This window comes from Zingiber officinale, chromosome 9B (genome assembly GCF_018446385.1).
Source record: "Zingiber officinale cultivar Zhangliang chromosome 9B, Zo_v1.1, whole genome shotgun sequence".
NCBI classification, from domain to species: Eukaryota; Viridiplantae; Streptophyta; class Magnoliopsida; order Zingiberales; family Zingiberaceae; genus Zingiber; species Zingiber officinale.
Window position 1 is genome coordinate 14,771,597 of NC_056003.1, and position 18,685 is coordinate 14,790,281.

An 18,685-nucleotide genomic window follows, 5' to 3' on the forward strand; every position below is an offset into this window, starting at 1 on the left:
TGTTGCCTTCGGATGTTACCAATCTTATTTGCAATGTCAAGGACATCCTAGGCAGACCCTTGATCTTCTTCTTGTCCACTCTAAGGTTAACAATGAAGACAAGAGTGTTATTTTCTTTCATTTTCTTCGTAGCAGATTCAGTGGTCAAGGGATACTTGAGAATTTGATAGTGGTCCAACTTATTTTTTATTGGTAGATCACTAATTTAAGGTATTTTGGGTTTCTGGGCTTTATAAGGTCTTTGGCCGATGAAAAGTCATAGAGGTCCGAATTTTCATGGTCTTCTTCAGATTTGATCTCATCTTCACTGCCTTCGCAATTTTCTTAGCCTATGCTTTATCATCAGGTTTCTTCAAGCAGGCCAACATCCTCTCTTCCTGCTCCAGCAATCGTTTATCTCACAAAATCTGCTTTTTCTGAGGGTTTCTTTCTCACGCCATGCGCAGTCAGATTTGCGTTTTTCTTCTTTTTCAACTGCTGCCAGCCGTCCATAGCAACAACAATAGATCTCTGTGGACACAGCAACTCCCTTCCATATTTATTATCAACAGTCACGATTCAAATTAAGTTTGTCATCAACTTTGTTTTAAAATATTGGACTGATTACTTCAATGAAAACTTCAATATTTTCTCAATACACCCCCCATCTTATAAATATTACCTTTGATGGAACAAACTACAATTTGTGAACTGAAGAGATCTTTAACTTTTTTAAAGGAAGACTTATTTGGCGCATGTTACCGGTGCAATACATAAACCCACACGAAAGTCAAAAGAAGCAGAAGATACGTTTACAAAACGTCTGATCACTTGGGATGGATGACACGAACCATCAAGATTTGATATGGTTTTGAAATACTTAAGGGAATTAAGCTTGACTTTCGACGTTTTGATACTGTTCAAGAGGTATGGAATATCTTAAAGAAGCGTTATTCTGTATTTGATTATGTCAACCAGTTTCAGACTCCATCGAATACAACAATAACTAGAACAAACAATTCATAATTATCTCTCACAATTACAAGAAATCTGGGATCATATTGCACTTGATGATCCTATATGACAAGTGCTAATGCAACTACCATCTATACTAATCTCCATGATCGTTAATATATCTGACACTTGTTAATGACTTTTCAAGATGATTTTGAGTCTATTAGAAGTTCTCTTTTTCAGAGAAAATCCTTCCCAAACCTCATTGGGAGTGATCATTAGAATAAGAGAAGCCTTGCGAGGAAGAAGAAGAGCAATTGGTGGATCAGGAGATGCGCGCACCGATACGAACTGGTTGGCGACTGGATTCTCCCGCAGAAGTTGAGGCTGGAGAGGGCGCTGCGGAAGAATGGGGTCAGCCTGGATCACGTCAGGTCGCGGGACAGGGCCCGGCACGCCGACCGGTCACTTCTGGGGTCATCCGCCGTCGGGGTGGTGGATTTCTCCGTTTGGGGCGCCGCCAATCCTTTTGCCGTCGGGTATCCTTCCCTCTTGCTTGTTGTTGGTTGCAGATTTTTTTAAAACCCATTTCCACTAAGAAAACAAGTGAGAGTTAAAAAAAAAAACTTTTTCCATTATTTTGCCAATACATCGATCGATGTAGCTTTCACTTTGCAAATTTCAGTTTGCTTCTCATATTTATGTACTTTTTTATTTTGCCCTTACAAACGTACAAACATGTGAAGAATGAAGGTTTTTCTAGATCTCTCACTCAGAAATCATCGCGATGAGGACTTGATTATCTGAGAAGATCTTTCATTTAGAAAGCACACTGAAATCCTCAATGGGCAAATACAAATTACAATCATGATTTTACCCTTTTGAATCTTGCCCAACTATGTCACGAGCAATGCAAGTAGATGAACAACACCTCTTTCATTAGTGTTAACCATATTTTGAATTACAGATGACAGAGTAGAGAAAGTGACAAAAATGAAGTTTTATGTTTTATCAATGCACTTACAAATTTCTGATTCTTACTTTGTAATGACAGACTTTATTATACTAGTGTGAAATTGGGGAACCCCTCAATGGGGAACCCCTCAAGGGTGTTGTATGTTCAGATCAATACAGGCAGCGATATTTTGTGGGTGACATGCAATGGATGGCCAACATCCAATGGGTTGAAAGTAAAACCCCTTCTCTTTTCTAAATTTTCAACACCCCAATCAGTGAGATGGATCAATCCATGTATGCCTGTCTTCTCAAATTGTACTTATTTGATTGATGGTATTTTATGACATTTAAAGGCATTTCCTTCGAAAGCTTCAATGAAGTCTAATTTCATAAGCTGTCACTTGCTTATAGTAGATCCTGTTTGAGTTCTTCAATCCTGAAACTTATTTTACATCATCGCGAATCAGTTGCTCCGATGATAGGTGCACTTCAGCCCTTCAAAATGGGGAAGTGTTCTGTTCTACTTCTAGTTCTTCAAACTCCCCTTGCAGTTACTCTTTCCAGTATGATGATGGGAGTGGCATTTCTAGGTATTATATTTTGAAACAGTAAGGGAAACCAACAGAGTGAATTCCTCAGCTACCTTTGTGTTTGGGTAACATTGGCTCTTAAGATTTGATTTTTTATAATTCATAATTGCCCAAAAAATTTCCTAGTTTTGTATGAACTTGGTATTAAAAAATTGTAATGAGTATTTTCTCCTTTTTTTTTTTTCCTCTCTTGTGGAGTCTTTTGGGTAAAACCAACATTAGGTTGTTGCCTCAAATAGTTAAAATATAAATAACAATAGACACCATAGGTTAGTCTATTGTTCTTTGATGCAGACAAGTTTAAGACACTATATTCTTGTTTTTTATCTGCATGTTTGTGAAATTCATTAGTGTCCTATTGTTCTTGTACATCTTCTACACCATAATGTTTACCAAGTCTCTTGTAAACACGCAACAAAGATTTAGTTAATTGTGGCAAATTTAAGACGCTACATTCTTGTTCTTTATCTGCTTGTTTGCTGACAGTCATGAGTGTCCTATTGTTCTTGCACAGCTTCTGCGCCCTAATATTTACCAAGTTTCTAATGTACTTGAAAGCTGAAAAAATCTTGATTCAATGTTGATAGATTCTTAAATTTGAGATTTTTTTTTTTGGCTCAGATGTAGCAGCTCTCAGACTGGGGACTTGACCGAGCCAGACAGGGAAGTTGATGGGATTCTTGGTTTTGGGCAGCATCAATTATCGGTCATCTCGTAGCTGTCCTATATAGGTGTGACACCTAGAGTCTTTTCTCATTGCTTGAAGGGATCTGATAATGGCAGAAGCATATTGGTTCTCGGAGAGATTATCGAACCGGGTATTGTCTATACCCCTCTTGTTCCATCACAGTAAGTCCCTTTGATGCAAATTCTATGGAGCCAATGAACAAGTATATTGTAGGCAAAATGCTGCTTGTGATTTCTGAACTTGCTATTTTTTAGAACTATGCCTTTTCTAATAATTCCCCACATGGTTTCAAATTTCTTTTATGATCAGAAGTCATAGATTCAATTGTTGTTTTAATAAACTTTCATCAGAATTTGCTACTTTTCCCTCAAAAAAATGAACTGATATTAGGTTTTTTGGATTTATGGAGTCACTGCCTTGGTTTGGATTTTAAGTCTCATTACAACTTACATCTAGAGAGTATTGCTGTCAATGGACAAATACTATCAATTAGCTAGTCCGTGTTTGAAGCATCAAACACACACGGAACCATCATCGATTGAGCACCACCTTGGCTTACCTTGCAGAGCAAGCTTATGATCATTTTGGTAATGCAGTAAGTTGATCTTGTTACTGCAAACTCTAGTCATTCTTGTATTTGTGCTAATAATACTTCTCCTATATGCAGATAATAGCTCCGTTTTCACCATCAGTCCATTTGATCCCTCGAAAAGGAAACGAGTGCTTCATCACAACCGGCAGGTAGTCGAGCAACTTCAACTACAACATACAGTCTGTCTAAATCTGCCGTGTCGATGAATCATTTCCTTCCATAACATTGAATTTCAATGGCGGCGCATCCATGCCATTGAAGCCTGAAGACTCTTCTTCAACAAGGTTATGTTGTAAGTCACTAGGAGCATCTTCTCCAACATTTCCGAAATGACAACATGAAACAAGTACTTCAAAAGTCTCTTATATCGTGCAGGATAATATGGTCATGTGGTGCATTGGCTAGTAGAAGTATCGGGGTTTAGGAATTACGATACACGTAGGTTTGCAGCCTACACCTCGGTTTCTGCTGGGTTCTTATCACATCTACACAGAAATGTGCTAATATATCTTCTTGTGATTTTGTTGGAAACTTGATTTTGAACCGATTAGTGTGTGAATAAGAAATCATATAGATTGGTGACATGACTTATCTGGATTGTCGGATTAAGGACATTATCCAAATGATAAGACATAAGTGTCTCCTCGGATGACTCAATCTCAATCATTAACCGTTGGTTTCAAATGGAAGATATCCAAATAAAAAGACATTGTGTTCCTTGGGAAGGGATGAGATATAAATCATTTAATTCAAGTTGGATGAATAAGATCTAATTGACAAAGAGGTTCTTCCATTTGTTATAAATAACATCCCTCATCTCTCATTTCATTCATTACATTTAAAGGCAAAACAAGCATTGCGTTTCATACTTGCATTTAGAGAGTTCAAGAAGCTTCCTTGGTTCGGATGTTTTGCGATTTACAGTGCTGCTATCATAAGATAAAGATGTTGTATCTTGGGAGACCATTGATGTGTTCTGTGAGCACCGTGTGCGAGACAAATTCGTCTTAAAGAGATAGAGTATAATTTTAGTCTGGACTTCACCAAAGCGATGTTATACTGTCATTTTGCTCGTGCTCAAATTGCACCACCAACTCTAACAATTTTAAAATAAATTTCCGTGCAATCTTGATGGATTCATCATCAACGACTTCTGTTTCATCGCTGTATGGCCAGAAATCGAAGAAATTTACATGTATTGATTTCAAGAGGTGACAACAAAATATATTATTTTATCTAATCACGTTGAACCTTGTGAGGTTCTTATGTGAAAATGTTTACATGTTTATTTCAAAATAATTGATTTTAAAATCGAAATGACTCAAGTTCAAGAGTTGCAGTTGATCCTACATAATTTGCATGTCAAGGGTATGACAATGAATGAGTCCTTTCAAGTTGACACGATAATCTAGAAACTCACACATTCATGGAGAGAATTAAAAAATTATCTAAAACACAAGCAAAAGCGGATGTGGCTTGAGGATGTGTTTATAAGACTACGGATTGAAGAAAATCACAAGTAATCAGAATCAACAAAAATATCTATATTTACAAAGGCAAATTTGATGGAACCAAACACGGGCAAGAAGAGAAAGTATCCCGGCAAAGGGCAGAGCTAAGGGATAGTCAAGAAGTTCTAAGGAATATGCCACAACTGTGGCAAATCAAATCACAAGGCCAAAGACCGCTGACGTCCAAAGAAAGTCACTCAAGTGTATATGACAAAGATAAGTCAGTGTTAATAGAGATGTCAGAATTAGACCTGATTGTCGTCATATTTGAAGCCAACTTGGTGGACAATCCAAGGTAGTGGTGGGTCGATACTGGTGCTACATGACACATTTGCTCTGACAAAATCTAGTTTTTAACTTATATCTCTATTAATGGAAGAAAACTAATCATGAGCAATTCTGCAACTTCCAACATTGTTAGTCTTGGCAAGGTAACATTAAAGATGACGTCAGACAAAGAAGTGACACTAATTGATGTGCTTCACGTTCCCGATATCTGAAAGAATTTAGTGTCAAGGTCGACTCTTGTCAAAGTTGATTTTAAGCTAGTGTTTGAGTAGAATAAATATATATTGATAGAAAATGGTCAATTCATAGATAGAGGGTTCATAGGAAACGATATATTCAAAATGAATGTAATGGTTAGACGCTGTAACTTCAATGGTAATAAAATTATAAATTCTTATTTGGTCAAGTGTTCTAATTTATAACATGTTAGACTTGGACATATAAATTATAATATTTTACGACAACTTGTGAATTTAAATTTATTGTTAAAATCTAATGTTGATCTAACATATAAATATAAAATATATGTTGAAGTTAAAATGACAAAGTTATCTTTCCATTTAGTGAATGAAGCACGACTCCTATAGAATTAATTCACAGTGACATGTGATTTAAAATTTGTGTAAACTAGAGGAGGCAAAAAGTACTTTGTTACTTTCATTGATGGTTGCACTAGATATTGTTATATGTTAGTACCCCAAGATAGTTTTGATATGATCAACCAAGTCAGGTTAGGTCCTGTTGGTTTTTAACCCTGTGCCTAAGTGTGCAGGAACTTAGGAGCTCAGGAAGTCGAGCAAAACGTAGCTAGAGAGAAGGACGACACGGGAGAGAGCCGACGAGCTCGGTGTGTTCAAGGGATGAGATGCCGTGGAAGAGTACGCGGGCGGATGAGAAGGGAGTGTGAGGTGTTTCCAAGGGATAAGAGGCCAGAGTGGAAGATTGCTCGAGGAGACGAGAAAAAGATGCAGCTAGCGAGAAGGACGACACATGAGAGAGTCAATGGGCTTAGTGCGTCTGAGGGACAAGGCGCTGCGGAAGAGTACGCCAGCAGATGAGAAGGAAGCGTGCGGCGATTCCGAGGGACGAGAAGCTGGAGCGGAAGATTGCTCGAAGGTTGGAAGTTGGGTTCGGGTGAGCCCTATTCTGGATGACTGAGATCACCCAAAAGAGCAGAGCCGGAGAGGAAGACTCGAACTAAGGCGAGCAGAACCAGAGTAGAAGACCAGGATCAAAAGTCAACAGGATGTTGTCTTTCTTGGTCCGGGCGCCCTAACCCAGTCCGGGTGCCCGAACTCGCCGGACTCCGGGCGCCCGAAACCCTTCTGGGTGCCTGGACCAAGATTTTTATCCAGATCGTATCAAACGCGATCTGTTGCGATGGAGATAAATTTTTATCCCACTCTAGGTGCATGAAACCCTTCAAGCACCCCGACTAGGGCTATAAATACAACCCTGGTCTTAGAAGCCAAGACAGTGTTAGAGTGTATACTAAAAGCCTAGCTTTTTGTAAACATTTATTTTGAAATAAAGAATCACATTAGTCAAATGTCTATATTTGTATGCTAAGTGTAGTTGTTCAATTAATTTTAACATGGTGTGTGATGTCACACACAGAAGATCATGTTATCAATTCCTTATAAATTATATACAGTAGCTCACGATTAAGATGGAAATGAACAAACTATTGGAATAGTCATAGTGTAATTTGATATTAGTTTATCTTAACTATAAAATTATACTAGTACACTCCGAGTATATTGAGCAGGATCATTTAAGATAAGTTCTTTTTATACTGACTGAATAAAAGAATAAGACATTTGTTATTATGGAAGTGTGTGCTCTTAATCTTGATATAATAATAAGCACATATATCTCGTATTTATTTCTTTGACTTATCAGTGGGTGAGATTTAGTTCGATAAATCAAGAGGCCCGATAAGTTAGGAAATGATATTATTTATAGTGTGTGTTGTTGATTATAGAAGGAAACTGTGTCCTAGTAATCTAGGTTGATAATGTCCCCAAGAGGAGCTCATAAGGATTGTCATGTAAACCCTGCAGGTGGACTTAGTCCGACATGACGATAAGGTTGAGTGGTACTACTCTTGGAGCTAGATATTAATTAAGTGAGTTGTCAGTAACTCATTTAATTAGTGGACATTCGATATCTTAAACACAAGGAGATTAATACACTCATGATAAAGAGGAGCCCATATAGTAATATGGGATTAGTGTGGTAGTTCAATGATAACTCTTTAGTGGAATGAGATATTATTGATGAACTCGAGTTGGGTGTTCGAGACGAACACGGGAAGCTCAAGTTCATCGGGAAACCAAAATCAATTTCTCCTCTCGGTCCTTGTCATAGCCTCTTATTTATAAAGTGTTATATTCACTCATAGCCACCTTCTTATCCACCTTAAGGTGGCCGGCCAAGCCTAGCTTGGAGCCCAAGCTAGGGCCGGCCAAACCAAGGTGAGTTGGTGGCCGACCCTAGCTTGAACCCAAGCTTAATTGGCCGGCCACATTAAAATAAAAGGATTTTATTTTTTAAAAATCTTTTCTTATGTGGAAGCCATGGTTTTAAAAGAGAGTTTAAAATTTAAATCTTTCTTTTTATAGTTTTCTACAAAAGAATAAGAGAAAGGTTTGATATCTTTCCTTATTTGTAGTTAAAAGGAAGATTTTAATTTTTGATAAAACTTTCATTTTTTATAACCATCCTCATGATTTTAAAAAGAAAGTTTTAAAATTAAATCTTTCCTTTTATAGTTTCTACAAAAGATTAAGAGAAAAGATTTGATATCTTTCCTTATTTGTAGATTGAAAGAAATATTTTTATTTTTAGAAAACTTTCCTTTTTGTAATCATCCATATGTTTTAATAGAGAGATTTTAATTTATAAAAGTTTCCTTTTATAACCAACCATGAAGGGAATTTTTAAAAGAGAAATTTTTATTTAAAAATTTCCGGAAACAAATTAGGAAGTTTTAATTTTGTGTTTAAAACTTTCCTTCCTTGGAGGATTAGATATGGCCGACCACATTAATAGAAAAAAGGATTTTTAATTAGTTAAATTTTCCTTTTCAATGGCAAGGAAAATAAGGAAGTTTTTATTAAAACTTTCCTTATTTGCCAAGACCAAGGAATATAAAAGAGAGGGTAGAGGTGTCTCACCTCACAACAATACTTCTATTATTCCTCTCCTCCTTGGTGGTGGCCGACTCTCATCCTTCTTCATCTCCTTTTCTTCTTCTTTGGTGGCCGGCGACATCAACTCTTGGGAAGTCCTTGGTGGCTGGATTTTTCTTGGAGAAGAAGTAGAGAAATAAGGCTTTGTTTCTAGCATCCTTTGGAGCTTGGTGGTGGTGGCTAAACCTCATCTTTTCTTGGAGTTCTTGTGGTGGCTGAAACTTGCTTGGAGAAGAAGGAAGCTTGGGTGGATTCTCGTCTCGGTAGATCATCGCCCACACGACATCTGAGATAAGAAGAGGAATACGACAGAAGATCGTGAGGTCATAAGCTATAAAAGGTATAACTAGTTATTAGTTTCCGCATCATAACTAGTTCATCCTTTAATTTAGATCTTGAAATATCAAACACAATAGGCTAATGAATCTAGGTAATCAAATTTATATTTTTGATTTTGTGTTCTTTTGTTTTTCAACTTTGTGATTAGGTTGTTCTTTTTGGTTAAACCTAGGGTTACTATAAGGAAATTAAATATTAAATTTCGTTGAAAGGCTTTGTCTAGGAAGTGGTGGATGCTCCTATACCCAAGAAGGCATAGTGCCTCGCCATGTTTAACCTGGAAGTCAATCTCTGAAATTAATATTTAATTGAATTTGTAACATGGGTGGATTTGGATCAATAATGTTAAGCATCGTTTGCGATCCAAATCCAAACCACTAAGAACAGATAAGTTGAATTTGGAATCAATAATATTAAGTTCCGTTTGCGATTCCAAATTTAATTTTTAAAGAACATAATAGGTTGTTAGGAATGGTTCAGGACTTGTACAAAATTTTTGTACAGGAGAACCAGTACAATATTCTCAGTAGCAACCAACAGACAGAATACTTGAGAATACTTGTAAATAATTTCTTTTGTTTAGCTTCGTATTTTTATTATTTCAACTGCTGTAAAGAGGATTCTCAGCCTGAAGGATAAATTAGTGCACTTTCCACTTACTTGGATTAACAACCTTCCCGGTTGTAACCAAGTAAAACTGTTGTGCCTCTTCTTTTTAGTTTCTTAATTTTTTATTTATGCAAGTGTTAATTCTTATTAAGCCATAAAAGTTCGAAGAAGGTTTTTCGTTTGTCTTTGCAGGGCTATTCACTTCCCTCAAGCCGGCCTAAGGGTCCTAACAAGTTGTATCAAAGCTAGGATGCCTCAGAAGAACTAACCGCCGACTAAAACAACGAGATGATGGCCAGTGCAAGCATTCATCCACCAAAGTTCGAGGGAGACTTTGCACAATGCAAACGTCGGATGGAGGTATTTTTTAAGAAGAATTTTGAGATTTTGTTAATCATGAAATATGGTTTTGTAGTTCCCAAGGACCAACATGGAGCTGGAAAGAAAGAGTATTTATGGACGAAGAAAGAACAAGCCGATTTTGCGGTGAATGGTAAAGTAGAGTTCCATCTGCTAAGCGTCCTTCCGCCCCAGGAGGTTAATCTAATCGGCAACTATGACTCCACCAAAGAGCTTTGGGAGAAGTTCCTGAAACTCCATGAAGGCACTTCGGAAGTAAAGTTAGTAAGGTGACACATCCTCCGAACCTACCTAACAAACCTGCGGATGAACAATGGAGAAAATGTAGCGCAACTCCAAGCACAGATCAAAGAACTCATCACTCAGCTCAACAATCTCAGAAAATCTATAACGAGCCGAGATTCAATCTGGTATGCGCTCAACGCCTTCCCGAGAACTCCAGAATGGTCATCCTTAGCAGATGCATACTACATCCCTAAAGATTTTGGGGTAAGTACACTAGAGAATTTATTTTCTACTTTTGAACTTCATGAAACTCGATGTGTAGATTTTAAAGAAATCGAAAAGTCGAACAACAATCTTACCTTGAATGCCAAGAAGGAAGATCCTGACTCCGAAGCGTCGATCTACGAAGATGAAGCGGCGCTACTAGTAAGAAAGTTTAATAAATTTATTAAAATTAATAAATTTATTAAAATTAATAAATTTAAATCGCAGTCGAGAAAGCATTATCAGAACAAAAGGAAAGTCTGATGTTACAACTGTAATGAAGAAGGGTACATCAAGGATAACTGTCCAAAATTGAAGAACAAGGACAAGGAAAAGAACAAGAAGCTGGCTAGGCCCAAGCATAATTTAAAAACCACATGGGATGAATCGTCGTCCTCCAAATCCGAAATTGAAGCCTATGCCGGACTATCCCTAATGGTAGATCAAAAGGAAAACGAAACTAGCTCAGAGATAAGCATTGATGAAGGGGGAGGATCATCAGAGGAAAGCTACGATGAAGGGAAAGCATCAGAATACAAGGTAAGTCAGGTAAGTGCCTTATCTCCTGAAAAGTTGTTTAAATTTATTAAGATTTTTTCCAAGAATTTAATAAAATTAGAACAAAAAAAAATATAGACTTGAAAAGACAATTAGCTCATGCATGCCCCTTAGATTTGTTTGATAATTTAAAATTAAAAAATAATAAATAAAAAATACAAATTGAAAGTTTGAAAAATGAACATACATGTCTGAAACTAAACAACTTTCAAAAACTAAAATTTAAAATGTATAGAAGGTTAAACTGATACATTATAAAACACCAGGGACAAATTAGAAAAGTCCCCAGAAGTTATGTATCTTCTAAATTTTTAATGAATCCGGTAGGTAGGAACCTGTACTGGGTTCTAAAATCATATTTAGGTTAACTACTTTTCTAGACTTAGGGTTTTTCAGAAAGAAGATTAAATGTTTAAATTCTTTAAGAGGCTTTGTCTAGAAGTGGTTAATGATCTAATAACCAAGAAGGTCTAATACTTCGCTACAACCTGGAAACCAATTACTAAATTAAATATTTAATTGACTTATTGTGAAGCATTCAACTGATGCTTCAAATTTTTTTGTTGTTAGAAAAATTTAATTATTAAAATTTGTTTAAGTTTTTTTACATTCTTTTGAAATTTTTATGAACTAGTGATCAAAATGTAATTTTTTTTAAAAAAAATTTTGCTAATTTTTTTCTTAGACTTTTTTTTAGACCTTCCAAGTTATATGTTTAACATATCCCACTTTTAATATGATCAAAAAGTGGAGTAGTAAAGAGTAAGTTTAGGGGGAGGGTAGTATAGTTTTAAATTTTATACTTAATTTTTGTACTTGCAATTTTTGGCAAAAATTATAACTGAATAATTTTTAATTTGGTACTTAATTTTTGTACTTATAATTTTTTGCAAAAATTATAACTGAATAACTTGAGTTTGATCATATCAAAAAAGAGGAGATTGTTAGTACCCAAGGTAGTTTTGATGCGATCAACCAAGTCAGGTTAGGTCATGTTAGTTTTTAACCCTGTGTCTAAGTGTGCAGGAACTTAGGAGTACAAGAAGTCGAACAAAAGATGCAACCAGCGAGAAGGACGACACGAAAGAGAGTCGACGGGCTTGGTGCGTCTGAGGGACGAGATGCTGCAGAAGAGTACGTGGGTGGATAAAAAGGAAGCGTGCAATATTTCCAAGGGACAAGAAGTCAGAGTGGAAAATTGCTCGAGGAGACGAGCAAAAGACGCAGCTAGCGAGAAGGACGTCACGGGAGAGAGCCAACGGACTCAGTGCCTCCGAGGGACGAGGCACTATGGAAGAGTACGTCAGTGGACGAGAGGGAAGCATGCGGCGATTCCGAGGGATGATAAGCCAGAGCGGAAGATTGTTTGAAGGTCAGAAGTTGGGTTCGGGTGAGCCTTATTCCGGATAGCTTAGATCACCAAAGCGAGCAGAGCCGGAGCGAAAGATTCGGACAAAGGCGAGCGGAACCGAAACGGAAGACCAGGACCGAAAGTCAACATGATGTTGACTTTCTTGGTCCACACACCCAGACCCAGTCTGGGCGCCCGACTCATCGAACTCTGGGCGCCCGGACTAGGATTTTTCTCCAGATTACGTCAAACGTGGTTCGTTAGGACGAGGATAAAGTTTTATTCTCCTCCAGGCGCCTGGAACCCCTCTAGGCATTCCGACCAGGGCTATAAATACAACCCTAGTTCCAGATGCTAAGACAGAACACTTGAGAACACTTCTAAACGATTTCTTTTGTCTAGTTTCGTATTTTTAGTACTTTAACTGTTGTAAATAGAATTCTCTGCATGAAGGAGAAATTAGTGGGCTTTCCACTTCCTTGGACTAACAATCTCCTCGGTTGTAACCAAGTAAAACCGTTGTGCCTCTCCTTTTTAGTTTCTTAATTTTTTGTTTATGCAAGTGCTAATTCTTATTAAGCCATAAAAGTTTGAGGAAGGTTTTTCGTTTATTTTTGCAGGGCTATTCACCTCCCTCAAACCGGTCGTCCAAGGGTCTTAACATTATGTGTATCTATTAAAAGGCAAAGATGAAACCTTAGAAACATTAAAAAATTATAAGAATAAAGAGAATCAAATTGGTTAACGAATTAAAAGAATTTGAAGTGATCGAAAAGCAAAATATGATGACCCATTTGATGAATTTTGTGTAGAATTTAACATTATTCATCAGACGACAGCTCCTTATTCTCTTCAATCAAATGGAATTGTCGAGCATAAGAACTAAACTCCTAAAAAAATGATGAATGTTATATTAATAAATTCAGTCTTACCCCAAAACTTGGTTGGGAGAGCTATTTTACCTATAAACCACATTCTTAATAAAATTCCTCATAAAAAGAAAGATAAATTCTTTATGAATTATGGAAGGGTCATAAGTCTTTTTATAAATATATGAAAGTATGAGGGTCTTTGACAAAGGCGGAAGTGCCTAAGCCAAAGCAGAGCGAGATAGGACCAAAGATAATAGAATGTTTTTTTTATTAGATGTGTTAATAATAGTAGTGTATATTGATTTTTTATGCACAAATCAACAATTCTTGATGTACTTGTTGAATAACACTAGGGAGCCGTTAGAGCATCCACATCAATTTTTCTATCACTATATCTAAAATTCAAGGTAAATAGTTTACTTTATTAAATTTAGACAATCACTTTTTATTATACACTACATCAACTACCCTAAAATTTTCATTATCTTTAATTTTTTATTATTTTCTTCTCTTTCTTCTATTTTTTATTATTATATTTATAAAATGAGGGGAAGGAGAGAGAATGAGTGGAAGGAGAGAGATTGAAAAGAAATATTATTATACATTTAAGGTAGAGATTTGATTCCCTAAATTTAGAGAATCACTATTCATCAAATCTAAATTTAGGGAATAGATAGGGTAGTTGATATAAAGATTTTTTAACTACCATATCCAAAATTTAGGGTAAAATCTTTAAATAGGGTAATTGATATGGATGCTCTTAAGGTAGCAGATCTACTTTTGATGTACATGTTAAAATAATAATAGAATCAAGGAATGTTGTATTTTGAATATCTTTCTTTGCAAAAATTGGAAAGAAGAAAGTTCAAAAAATAGAACTTATAAAACTATGAATATGGATAATCTTGGAAATAATGAAGAACCAAGATGCAATAAGAAGTCTAAAATAATAAACTTATTTGGTCTTGATTTCATAACTTATATGTTGGAAAATGAATCAAGGATAATAAGTGAAGCTTTATCAAGAAAATGAGACTCCTTTTTGGAAAGAAGCATCAATAGTAAAATAAATTGGATCATGCAAAATTATACTTGAAAATTGGTGGATATTCCACTTGGAATCAAGCCTTTAAGATGCAAATGGATCCTAAACAAGAAATATAAGGCTAATAGAACTATTGACAAGTTCAAGGCAAGACTAGTGACAAAGGGATTCAAACAAAAGGAATGTCTTAACTTCTTTGATACCTATTCACCAGTAACTAGGATCACATTTATTCGAGTACTCATTGTTATTCCTGCAATACATAACCTTAAGACACATCAAATGAATGTGAAAATAATAGTTTTAAATGGTGAATTAGAGGAAGAAATATATATGGAGCAACTTGAAGGGTTTATGACTCCAGGACAAGAGAATAAGGCATGCAGACTCGTGAAGTCACTATATAAGCTAAAACAAGCACTAAAACATTAGCATGAGAAATTTGACAAAACTATGATGTCAAATGAATTTAAAATTAAGAAGTGCGACAAATGCATATATATCAAAGACACACTTGATTCGTTTGTCATTATTTGTCTATATGTAAATGATATGCTCATCATCAATAATAATCATGATATAATCATAACTACTAAGGAGATGTTGACCAAGAACTTTGATATGAAAGATATGAGTATAGCGAACATTATATTCGAGATTAAGATTGATAAGACATTAGATGAAATTATCCTTTTATAGTCTCTTTATATTGAGATAGTATGTATGATTTCCCCTGTAAAAATATCAATGGACTTAAAGCTTGGATTTGACTAAGAACCATGGTGAACCCATATCATAATTGGAATATTCGAGAATAATTGACAGTTTGATATATGTTACTAACTGCACACGCTCGGATATTGCCTATGCGGTCAACAAATTAGGTAAATTTACAAGTAATTCAAATGATGACCATTGGAAGGCATTAATAAGGGTTCTTAAATATTTAAGATACACCTTAGAGTATGGATTACATTATACAATATATTCAGTGGTACTAGAAGGCTATTATGATGCAAATTGAATATCTGATACAAAAGACTCTAAATCAATTAATGGATATGTATATATCATTGGTGGTGGAGAGGTGTCATGGAAATCCATAAAACAAACATGCATAGCTTGATCAACTATAGAATATGAGTTTATAGCCTTAGATAAAGCCGCAGAAGACGTTAAATGATTTCGTAACTTCTCACTTTTCAAAGGATATCCCATGTTGGGCAAAGCTAGTGCCTGCTATGATGATACATTATGATAATCATTTGACAATTGCAAGGGCACAAAATAATATATACAATGGTAAGTCATGACATATTTGTCGATGACACAATACCATTAGGCTGTTTATCTCTAATAGAGTTATCTCTATCGATTATGTTAAATCAAAAGATAACTTGGCGGATCCGTTACAAAAGGTTTGAATAGAGATCAAAAATATTGTACATCAAGAGGATTAAGAGGGTGTTTGGCTGAGCTTATAAGCTCTCTAAAACAGCTTATAAGCTGTTTTGGAGCTTATAAGTTCTTCAAATTTGTTTGGTAAATTTTTTTTCAAACAGCTTATAAGCTGTCAAAATAAGCTGTTTTGGAACTTATAAGCTGTTTTTAAAAAAGTAGGGAAGATCCTACTTTTTTAAAAAAGATCTTATTTTAATAATTTGTTTCTCTAAAATATCCTTATATAATTTCATAAATCCCCATCTTATCCTCCATAAATTTTTATAAGTCTAATATCTTTTTATCTCCGCCGACTTTTCTTTCAACGTTGTGTCATCTTCTCCGCCAACGCCTCTTTCTAATTTTCTCTCCCCCGGTGCAGAAATTCACCCAAACCCCTCTATTAATAAAAATTTCAAAATTCTCTATTAATAGTATTATACCCTTTTTGGTAATTTTATTAATAAAAAGATCTTATAATACCAAACACATCAATATCTTTAAGTTGATTGTAATAAGTTCACCCAAACACTTTAACAACTTATTTTTAAAATAAGACCTAACAACTTATAAGCTCCTAAAATAACTTATAAGTTGTACGAGCTTATAAGCTATTTTTAATAAGTTTAGCCAAACACCCTCTAAGTTTAAAAATATACAAATAAGAACATTTATAGTGATAACCAACCTTGTTGATTGGAGATCCCAAGATCTTGGTTCAATGGGACGACGAAATAATTATGAAAATTCATGTAAACACTTGGGCTTGTTTCCCTCTCATTTCTAGGATGGAAAAATGTTGCCTACGATTTGTAGTGAGATTAAGTTATAAACTTTTAATATCTTTTAACTTAAAAAAGTAGACTATAGTAAAATACTCTTTATAGGAGGTCACTTATATAAGTGTGAAGACGATCCATTTTAATGAAACATTTATGAATCTAAGATGTTCATGGCCAAAACGGATATAATCGTAACAACTATAAAAAAGTGAGAAATGTTGTTATGTAGATATCATTGTATTGGTTTACATGAACGGCTGAGTGGTTCAAAATATCGCGTTCACTAAATAGCCTAGTAAATTCGATAGTACTCTACTACTGAAGGTTCAAAGTCATAAGCTACCTCTCTCGATACAATAATCTTTTGATTGAACTCTTCTTTTGTGTTAACATATATGCATGCATTAATTTTCATTCATGTGAGGGGTTGTTGGAAATTGATTTTGAACCAATTAGTGTGTGAATGAAAAATTACATGGATTGGTGTCAGGACTTAATCTGGATCGTCGGATTAAGATGGACAAATCAGATTCATCTAAATGAGACTCAATCTCAACTATTGATTTCAAATGGAAAACATCCAAATGAAGAGACATTATATTCCTTGGGAAGAGATACAATCTAGATCATCTAATTCAAGTTGGATGGATAAGATCTAATTGAATTAAGAGGTTCTTCTACCCCTTCATTTGGTATAAATAAGATCCCTCATTACTCATTTTATTCATTCCATTTAAAAGCAAAATAATCATTGCATTCCATATTTACAAGATGTCTTATGATTTGTAATGCTGCTATTGTAAAATAAAATTATTGTATCTTGAGAGATGATTGTCGAATTCCATAAGGATCGTGTGAGGCAAATTTATTTTAAAGAGAAATTCCTACTTAGCTTTGACTTTGTCAAAACGATGTTATACTGTCATTTTACAAATTGTGAGATTGCACCACCAGATCCAACGGCTTCAGCATTTTGAGATTCTTTCCGCAGCTAACTAGAACAAGTGCTTCTTCACAGAAATCATTCTGAAGGACAAGATGTTTGTTTACCATATCGCGAATCAGCGAATGGGTTGGACTATGACTGTAAGATCCATTGCTTCCTGCAGAGTGGCCATGTGGTTTGATGCCATCTCTTTCAGAATGGTGCTGAGCTTGGATTTGCTGGTGAGACCTGTCAACGTTCGCATATCATCGAGTAAAAATAATCAGTACCTGAATGCCGGGCAGTTCGATCTTAGTGAGTTGTCGCGCATGGCGTTCGCCAAAACCGCTGTGGTTCAGCATGGTGCTGGTACTTTTACTCGCTTCTGGGAGTTCGCAGCGATAGAGAAGAAAAACGAACAGAAACCTTTTCTTTGTTTATGCAATGATAATGAACCTTGCAGTAGCGTTTAACATCGATCATTTTCCTCCCTAATTACTCAAAATTTACATGGCGTGTATATATATATATATATATATATTTCTTACCGCACCTTTATCTGTATAGCAAAAGTAGAGAAGAATACATCTAGAGGCTTGCCCAAAAAAAGCCGAATGCATCTCCATCTAGGACGGTAAATGAACTAAACGTTCGTGAATAAACTTGATATTCGACTTGGTAATAGCTTATTTATGTTCGTTCAATATACATAAGATTAATTAAACAAACAAGCTTGAACAGCTCGTTAAGCTAAACAAACAAGCTTGAATACATATGTGTTCAGCTTGTTAACGTTCATGAACAATGTTCGTAAACAACGTTCATGAACTATATTTATTAATAAAATTCTTTTCAATATGCTAAATAAATAATCAAATAAAATAAAATAAATAAATTTAAATTATCAATCTTAATAACCAATCAAATAATTAAAATTTTCAAATAATCAAACAAGCTTGAATTTAGAACTTGATAACATCTAAACAAACCAAGCTCGAACCAAGCTTGAATTGAGAGTTTGATAATATCTAAATGAACCAAGCTCAAGTCAAGCTTTAAACAAGCTCAAACTTATAAAAAATAAACCAAGCCAGGCTTGAACACTCATTTCAAAAATTTAGTTCGTTTTAAACTCGACTCGGCTCGATTATCAAACAAACTT

At 35.3% G+C, this 18,685-nt stretch overlaps 1 pseudogene; it reads left to right on the plus strand.

Moving 5' to 3' along the window:
• Positions 1–331: 331 nt before the first annotated feature.
• LOC122022835 lies at positions 332–18,052 on the plus strand (annotated as a pseudogene).
• Positions 18,053–18,685: the final 633 nt, after the last annotated feature.